This window comes from Nicotiana attenuata, unplaced genomic scaffold (assembly GCF_001879085.1).
Source record: "Nicotiana attenuata strain UT unplaced genomic scaffold, NIATTr2, whole genome shotgun sequence".
NCBI lineage: Eukaryota > Viridiplantae > Streptophyta > Magnoliopsida > Solanales > Solanaceae > Nicotiana > Nicotiana attenuata.
The window spans coordinates 240,403-250,739 of NW_017671535.1; positions in this window are offsets into that span (position 1 = coordinate 240,403).

The following is a 10,337-nucleotide window of genomic DNA, read 5'->3' on the forward strand; positions in this document are numbered from 1 at the left end:
ATATATATATATGTTGCTTCCCGTTCACTTGAAATTAGTTGTTCATTCCTTATATTTTCATAAGTTATGGCCTTGCCGGCCTAAGATATTATAGAAAAAGTATTTAATTGGCATTGTGCGTCTAAGAAGTCATATACGTTCAGATAATACAAGTTTCACTTTATACGCTCGGTCAAGTAAGGCACCGGGTGCCGGTCTCGCCTCTTCAGATTTGGGGTGTGACACATTTGGTATCAGAGTAGGTCTGTCTTAGGGAGTTTATAAGTAATGTCTAGTATAGTCTTGTTTATGATGTGTGGTGCACCATATTCATAAACAGACAACAGGAAGCTACAAGGAATTTAGGAACGATTACACTTCTTTCTTACTCCAGATCGCATTATAGAGCCAAGCTATGATAATTCGAGTTTAAGTTATGCTTTCGGTGTATGTAAACAGAGACTCTTGTAACCAGGAAAGCTACAGGTAGCTAGAGGACTAATGCAAATGCAGTAGAGGGTACTAGTAGAGTGTCGCCAAATAATGCAGCCAGTTTGAGGCACAAGGTGAGATACTTTCCCAGCAATCTCCGACTCCTGTCCTACTTGAGAAGATCCCAAGAGAAACATAAGCTCTACTACCTCCTCTTATTCTATCTGATTAGAACATCATGACTGTTGTGCACTTATTGACACAGATAGCAGCGACCCATCGACAACTAAGAGCACTAGCAAGTGCTGGGCATTTTTGTGGGGCCAAGAAGTTCGAGGGTCTGAGAGTTTATCCATTTGAGCCCTCCACAGTTTATAGGATCAGATACAGAGGAGGATCCACAAAATTTTATTGATCAACTTTACAGTGTCTTCAAAGTTATGCAAGCTTTCGAGACAAAGGCGGTAGATGATAGAGAGATAGAGCACAGGAGAGCAAGGGTCACAAGTTATCAAGAGAGTCTTAGGGTAGTTTAGGCCACAGTTTTCAGGACGGCCACCTAGAACTCTGCCACCTTAGTCTGATGATTATCGATTTGATTGTTATGATTTGTCAAGATCGGGTGAGAGATCACGAGCATCAAGGTTCCGACAGTAGAAGAGTTAAGGGCATACGAGATCAGCACCACCGCAATGTGATACTTACGGCAAGGGGCATTATAGGAGATTTAGGTTGGGTTAGACCACTTGTTATTCATGTGGACGTGAGGGTCACACGATGAGGGACTGCCGGACTAGAGAACATGATGGTATGGCCTACCCAACTAGCTCAGCAGTAGGGTCATCAACTTCAGTGCGTCCTTTAAGGCACATGTCACAGTTCCCAGCTGGCAGAGGCCGAGGTAGAGATGGAGCTTCAAGCTCAGGCGCTAACCAGAACTGCATATGTGCTTTGGCAGGTCGACAAGAACTAGAGTCTTCACAAGATATCGTAACAAGTACTCTGACCGTCTATTCACATGATGTTTATGCTTTAATAGATCTAAGCGCTACTTTATTGTATGTCACTCCGTTTATTTTGGGGAAGTTTGGTATAGCACCTGAGTTTTTAGGTAAGCCTTTTGTTGTATCTACACCAGTTGGTGAATCAGTTATTGTTGTGACGACCCAGTCGGTTATTTTGCGTACTTGAGCCCCATTTCCCTATTTGATTCTTTTTGTATATGTGTTTGTTGTTTTATGACTTGGAGGGATGGTTGATTTTGTTACGGGAAGATTTGAGAGGGATTTGAGGCACTTAATCTCATTTTGAAAGCTTAAATTGTAAGAGTTTACCACGGTTTGGATTTTTGTAAATGGCCTCAAATCGGTTATTTGAGGGTTCCGATAGGTTCATATGGTTATTTTGTACTTGGGCGTATGTCCAGATTTGGATTTGGAGGTACCTAGGTTGATTAGGCTCTATTTGGGAAAAGTTGGAAATTTGAACGTTTGGAAAGTTCATAGTGGACATTGAGGCTATCACGTTCAGACTTTAGTTTCGGAAGTTAGAATAGATTCGTTTTGTCATCTGGGACTAGTGTGCAAATTTTGGGTTTCATTTGGATTGGTTAGGTTTGATGTTTGGAATCTGATTAACTTACAAGAAGCTTAATATGTGTTTTGTTCATCCATTCTTGGTTTTGATGTTAGTCATGGTATTTTGAGCATCAGGAAAAGTTTGGATAAGGTATTGGGACTTGTTGGTGTGATTAATGGTGCTCATGTGTGTTTTCGGGTGGTTTCAGATCATTTCTTCTTGGTTTTGGATTGCTGGCTTTCTTATGTATTGTAGCGCTTCGTGATTGAGGAGCTAGTCTCGCAATCGGGGAGAAGATGAAGCAGGCAAAAGGATTTTTCCTCTTCGCGTTAGTGAAGGAGGTATCGCGTTCGCATAGAGGAGGGAGCAGAAGCATCACGTTCGTGTGAGGGAGACACGCTTGCGTTGTTGTGGCGCCTGACAGTGGAATTGCCTTCACATTCGCGGAGCTAGACTCACATTCGTATAGGCTCAGTAGGTTGTCAGGCATCATGTTTGCATAAGGTCTTCACGTTCGCAAAGAAAGGGCAACAGTTGAATAAGAATTTGGCCTTCACGATCGCGAAGTTGGTCCCGCGATCTTGAAGTGTATAAGTGGGCAGTGCACTTAAAGATATAATTTCAGGATTTTGCCCATTCACTTATATTTTGAACCCTAGACTTCAAGAGGTGGAGATTTTGGAGAGCAAGTTCATTACTAATTTGGAGGTAAGCAATTTTCACTTGAATTTGACTTTGTATCATGATTTTCCATGGATTTCTACACCTAAAAGCTTGGTTTTAAGTGAAATTAAGGGGTTTATGGCAAAATTTTGGAAAATGAACAATTGAGATTAGAACCCTGATTTGGAGTCGGTTTTGGATAAACTTGTATATTTGGACTCGTATTGGAATGGATGTACGAGATTTGTGAGTTTTGTCGGGTTTCAAGGTGCGGGTCCAGGGTGACTTTTTGGATGACTTTGCATATTTGTAGAAAGATCAAAGCTTTATTGTTTGGGTTTTTCTTATGGCTTTATTTTATTTTATTGAGTTATTTTTTACTAGATTTGGGTCATTTGCAGTTGAATTTTGGCGGTTAGAAGATTGTTGCTTGATTTTGAGGTTGCTGGGCGGAGATAATTCTCTTGTCTATCCTTGTATGAGGAAATCTTCCCTATAGCTGACTTCATAACTATTTGATTCAAAATTTAGGAGTCACTTATATGCGAGGTGACGGGCGTATATGTGTAGCTAGGTTTTGGACCCTATCCGATATTTCCTTACTTGAACTATGCTTTATTGAATTATGTGAAGTCGCTATCCATGTTCAAAATGATTCAATGACTACTCGGTAATTTATATTCATAATTTAGGAGAATGCCTAGGGTTATAACTTGTTGATTTACATGAGGGTTATATTTCCATGTCGGAATATTATAAATTCATAGTCATATACTTGCCTTATTTTCCCCATGATTTTATGGTTTCTATGGCCTAGTTAACTCATGGTAATAATATGATTAAGTTAGAAATATTCTAAATAGCTTATTGAGCCAATGTGATAAAATTAAGGGAAAAGGTCCAAAATTACCCCCTCTAGTATGGTATATTGTTTAATTCTGCCACCCATTATACTTTTCGTCCAAATCTATCCCTACCGTTAATCAACTTTATAGAATTACCCCTAACCCTAACGTTTTGACATTGTGGCATCTGACCCCTCAAATAAATTGTCATGTCAGCATTGGAAATAATTTAATCCTTAAATATATCTTGTGCTATTTTTTATTTTTAAGATAAAGGAAATTATGTGGGTTCGACTTAATTTTAACTAAACCCACTTAAATTTAGTTTCTTCTCTAAAGCTCCGGCCGCCGCGAGAAATCCCACAGACATTCTATCCAGTAGAATGATTTATCTTTTTCTCTTCGCTGCATTTTTTCAAACAGATTTGACTCTATTCACTAGTTTTAAATCGATAACTCTTTTGAAAAAATGATGCACATAATCTATTTTTGGTTGCACAGGCATGTCTCAAATGGATTTAGATCCATTTACTATCTCGGTTTTGACTGTTCGATTCACCGATACATTCGAAGCTCGACGAATCCAAAGAATTGCTAATCAATCAGGGATATACAATCGTACAATTAAAAAGCCTCGAAATCCGACGAGAATTTGAATAAATCGAATGAGTTGAGTGATTCAAATCTCAAGCCGAATGAGATTCAAAATTCAATCAATCAACTTCCATTTCTATGGCAAAAATAGATCCTTTTGTTATTATCATATCTATAAAGAATGGGGTTTCACAAAAATTTTGATTGATGTTGTTTCCGGCAAAAAGTACAAGATCGTAAAAGTAGGATTAGATAACGCCGAAAACCTCCATTACCACCCATGACAGTACCATACAACCACCAGCTTTTATCCCACCAGTACTATCATGGCCTCTAACTCACCTTCATGATTTTAGGCAACCAAGTTTTTCTTGAGTTCTGGATTTTTAGGGAAGAAAAGTGAAAGCAATGAAAATTATTGTCTCCCATCATCGCATCTTTTAGACAAGCTCGCCGGAGAGGAAGAAGACTAATGGCCTGTCACCGTGAAAAAAGAAGAAAGAGAAAAGGAAAAGGGAAAAGGAAAACTGCCCCTAACCCTATGGTATATTTTTTAATTAATAAATGCAATAACTAAGATATTATTAAAAGTGGTGATATGGACTCCACCCTGGCATTTTATTTGGTGGGACCTGCTGACTTGGCTGCTGACATGGACAATTTATTTGAGGGGTCAGCTGCCACAGTGTCAAAATGTTAGGGTTAGGGGTAATTTTAAAAAGTTGATTAACGGTAGGGATAGATTTGGGCGAAAAGTATAACGAGTGGCAAAAGTAAACAATATACCATAGTAAAGGGGCAATTTTGGACCTTTTCCCTAAAATTAATTATACGATTTGGCATATCTATTTCTTAGCCATTTGAGCTTTTGTCTGCTTTTTCAGTACCATGTCTTCTGCCCCTTTATTATATTGTTTCTTTCACACTTGCATGAGAGGAAAATGGTTATTGAGGAGAAATTGAGGATTGGCACTACAGGAACTTGAGCGAATATTGGTAGTGATTATTGGATTGATGATGTTATGATTTGGATCGGGTTGCGTCGCAACAGTTGATTAATGATCATTATTTATAAAATGATCGATGCTTGGATTATAGATCTGTTCCTTCGGAGTCAGGTGATTACCCATGTTACCTTGGGCATTGTGAGTACAGGATCCCGTGATTATTTTGGTGCTTGATAGACACGTGGCTTGTGTCAGGCACATGGATTGTGTTGCTAGTTGTTGAGAAAAGAATCCTGAGCATGCATATTTATATTTTTTTAGACTCTTGCTGTGGTCTGAAGTAAGTATTGTTGACTAGTATCAGTTTTACTCAAGAATTGAGATCACTGTTATCTTATTTGATTTCGGTTATTTAACAAGCATGCTTGAATATCGTATGAGTTGTATTTTGAGCTTTTACACTTATTCATGATATAATGCTTAGATTTTTATTAGATATTTCTCTCACCTACTTATTTGACTATTAGTGAGTGTCAGAGTCGACCCCTCGCCACTACTTTTTCGAGGCTAAACTTGATATTTACTAGGTACCATTATTTGTACTCATAGTACGCTTCTACACATTTTTCTGCAAGTTTTGAGGTTGGCAGGAGTGGTATTCATCCGGGACAGTAGGTGGATCCGTGGAAAATTCATGGCAGGTTGTTCTACTTGATCGATTAGCAGCATATAGAGTCCCCTCCCTACTTCTCTTTTATATCTATCTATTTTATTCAGACAAATAGTGTATTTAGACATTTTCTCATACTCTAACTAGATGCTTGCGATGATTGTGACATTAGGTTTTGAGATGATATTGGCAGTTGTGGTCGTGTTTAGACCCTACTTTGGATAGTTATCTATATCATTAGAGTTGAGATTATTCTGTTTCTTATCTTATTGAGCATTTGGTTAAAAATTAATTAATCTGCTTTAGATTTATGATTGTCATTGTGTTGGCTTGCTTAGCGAACAAGTAATGCACCATCATGACCTTTTGTGGGATTTCGGGTCATGACAAGTTTGTATCAGAACACTAGGTTCTAATGGTCTCACCAATCACAAACAAGCCTAATAGATTCTTACGGATCGGTACAGAGATGTCTGTACTTATCTTTGAGAGGCTATAAGGCTTTAGGAAACTTCCTTTTCTTGATTTCCTTATCGTGCATTGATTATTGACTTAAATCTGAATCCTTCTATTCTATTTTCTCACAGATAATGAGGACTCGTGCGTCTAGAGCAGCAGAGGATGCATGAGTAGTACCAATGGTTGTGAATGGGAGGGAGATAGGTCGGGGTAGTCATACGGCCCCCCTAGAGGCCGTACTACAATAACTAGGGGTGGGGCATCCATCGGGGCCTGTGGCCAGGGCAGTCCAGGTGCACCAGACCCACATGTAGAGTAGGTGGAGGAGCAGATCGTAGACGAGCATATTGAGGCTCTAGTGCACACTCACCAGCCAGAGGGTTTCATTGCTGCACTCGTGTTTCAGGAGGCTATGGCCAAGATGGTCAGTTTCATTAATGCTTTGGCCTAGGACATAGTGGTTCTAGTGGATCTCGCCACATCTCAAGTAGGAGGGGGAGCTCACACCCCTATGGCTCATATTATAGAGCAACCTGTTATAGAAAATAGATCTAAAACTGTGCTGCTATGTCTATTGATAAGAAGAAGACATTAGAGAGGTTTCAGAGGTTTTTTCCTCCACACTTTGAGATAGTGCTACAGAAGATGCCCAAGACTTTCTAGACAACTGCCATCAGATGCTATGCAATTTGGGCTTAGTAGAGTCCAGCATAGTAGACTTCACTACTTTCCAGTTTAGGGAAGCGGTTAGGAGATGGTAGCTGACATGTGAGCTGGGTAGGCCAGCTAGTTTAGCTCCTCGTACATGGGCTCAGTTTACACATCTATTTCTTGGGAGGTACATTACACTCACCACGAGAGATGAGTTGAGAAGCCAGTTTGAGAACCTTCAGTCGAGTCATATGACCATGACTGAGTATGAGGCAAGATTCACGGAGTCGTCTCGCTGTGTAGCTTTCTTGATCCCCATTGATACAGAGAAGGTCAGGAGGTTTATCGAGGGTCTGACTTCTGGCATCAGGGTTACTATGGCTCGAGTGTTAGATATGGGGACTACTTTTTAGGAGGAAGTAGAGACAACTCGGAGGATTGAGCGTGTTTGCAGCTAGGGTAGATAGGTCATGATAAGGGACAAGAGGCCTCGTCATTTTGGTGGTTTTAGTGGTACCTCATATGGAGGTAGAGAGCAGATCAGTAGGGTCCCTCCTAGTAGACCGATTCAATATGTGCAGCAGGGGGCCCACGACACGGTGTCTCGGTCATCTTTCACTTCTCCAGTTCCATCAACCTTCAGTGCTCTTCAAGCGAGCTCATACCGTGCTCCGTCGATGCAGGGTTCCTCTAGTGGGTATTCGGTTCCTCAGAGGCAGTATCAGTTTCAACAGCCTTATTCAGCTTGGGGTTGCTATGAGTGTGGAGATCTTGGGCATGTGAGGAAGTATAGCCCCAGGTTTACCAAAGGCACAACTCATCAAGGTTCTCAGTCCGTAGTTCTGACGCCAGTTACATCACCCTCTATTCAAACAGCTAAAGGGGGAGGTCACGCAGTGAGAAGACACCCTAGAGGGAGAGGTCAGCTTGGTGCTAGTCAGGCTAGTGGTGACTAGCCCCGTCGCTATGCTTTTCCAGGGAGACCCGAGCCGACGACCTCCGATATTGTGATCATATGTATGGTTTTGGTTTGTCATAGAGATGATTTCTCCTTATTTGATCCGGGATCTACTTATTCTTATGTGTCATCAGCATTCCTCCTTATCTGGATATGCCTCGTGGATCTCTTGATACCCATGTGTATGTGTCTATACCTATTGGTGATTCTATTTCGATGGATTGGGTGTATTAGCCGTGTGTGTTCACTATTGGTGGTTATGAGACCAATGTTTATCTCCTATTGCTTAGTATGGTGGAATTTGATATGATTTTAGGTATGGATTGGTTATCACCCTACCGTGCTATCCTTGATTTTCACGCTAAGACCGTGATACTGGCTATGTCGGGGTTGCTAAGGCTAGAGTGGAGAGATCCATTGGGTCACACTCCTAAAAGGATGATTTCATTTTTGAAGGCTCAACGTATGGCGGAGATGGGATGTTTGGCATATTTTTCTTTTTTTCAAGATGTTAGTTCTGATACTCATACGGTTAATTTAGTTCCGGTAGTGAGGAGTTTCTGGATGTGTTTCTTGTACCGAGCATGCCGTCCGATAGAGATATTAATTTGGTGCCGAGCACGCAACCCATATCTATTCCTCCATGCTGCATGGCTCCAACGGAGTTGAAGGAATAAAAAGAACAATTGCAAGTGTTTCTGGATAAGGGATTCATCAGACCTAGTGTTTCCCCTTAAACTGCGTCAGTGTTGTTTGTTAAGAAGAAAGATGGGTCTATGAGAATGTGTATTAACTATCAGTAGTTGAACAAAGTGACCATCAAGAAAAATTACCCATTGACGCGAATTGATGACTTATTTGAACAACTTCAGTGTGCTAGAGTGTTCTCGAAGATCGACTTGAGATCAGGGTATAACTGGTTGAATATTAGGGCTTCAGACATCCCTATGACTGCTTTCTAGACTCGTTATGGACGTTATGAGTTTTTGGTGATGTTGTTTGGGTTGACTAATGCCCCAACAACTTTCATACACTTGATGAACATTGTGTTCCAGCCTTATTTGGATTTTTTTTCTCATCGTATTCATTGATGATATCTTGATGTATTCCGGTAGTGCTATGGAGCATGAGCAACATTTGAAGATTGTGCCCAAATTTTGAGGGAGAAGAAGATATATGCTAAATTCTCCAAGTGCAATTTTTGGTTAGATCTTAGTAGCATTCTTGGGTCATGTCGTATCTAGTGATGGGATCAAGGTGGACCCGAGGAACATTAAGGTAGTTCAGAGTTGGCCCAGACCTTCTACCGCTACAAACATCAGGAGCTTCTTGAGTTTGGATGGCTACCATTGCTTTGTTGAGGGATTTTCATCTATTGCATCCCCATTGACTAAGTTGACTTAGAAAGTCGCTCAATTCAGGTGGTTGGATGAGTGCGAGGAGAGCTTTCAGAAGCTCAAGACTGCTTTGACTACGACTCCAATTTTGGTTTTGCCTTCTGGATCGGGGTCGTGTATGGTTTATTGTGAGTTTTCAAAGATTGGCATTGGGTGTGTGTTGATGCAGGACAGTAGGGTTATTGCCTATGCATCACGCTAGTTGAATCACGATGAGAAGAACTATCCGGTACATGATTTGGAGTTATCAATAATTGTGCACGCGCTCAAGATTTTGAGGCACTATTTGTATGCCTTATCTTGTGAGGTGTAATAGGAGTCTACAACATCTATTTAAATAGAAAGATTTTAATTTCAGGTAGCGAAGATGGTTGGAGCTGTTGAAGGATTATGACAACACCATTCTTTATCATCCAGGGAAGGCTAAGATTGTAGTAGACGCCTTGAGCAGAAAGGCAGAGAGTATGGGGATTTTAGCATTCATTCCAGCCAAGGAGAGGCCTTTACCTATGGATGTTCAGGCTTTGGCCTAAAAGTTTGTGAGATTGGATGCATCGCAGAAAGTAGGGTTCTTGCTTGTGTGGTATCTCAATCATCCTTGTCTGAGCGCATTAAGGCTTGTCAGTATGATGATCCCCATTTGCTTGTCCTTAAGGACACAGTACAATGAGGTGGTGCTAAGGAATTTTCTACTGCTGATGATGGTGTATTGCAGCTTCAGAGCCAGGATCTATGTTCCTAATGTGGATGAGTTGAGAGAGTAGATTCTTGAGGAGGCTCATAGTGCGGTATTCTATTCATCCAAGTACTGGAAGATGTACCATGATTTGAAGCAACATTATTAGTAGCGGAGGATGAAGAAAGATAATGTTGGATATGATGCTCGGTGTTTGAATTGTCGGCAGGTTAAGTATGAGCATCAAAGACCTGGCGATTTGCTTAAGACGATTGAGATATTGAAGTGGAATGGGGCTGCATCCCTATGGAATTTGTGGTAGGTTTGCCACAAACATTGAAGATATTTGATGCTTTTTGGGTCATCTGGGTAGACTGGACAAGTCTGCGTATTTCATTTTGATCATGACTTCCTACACATCAAAGTAGTTGGATAAGGTCTATATCAGGGAGGTTGTTCGTTTGCATGGTGTTTTGGTGTCTATCATC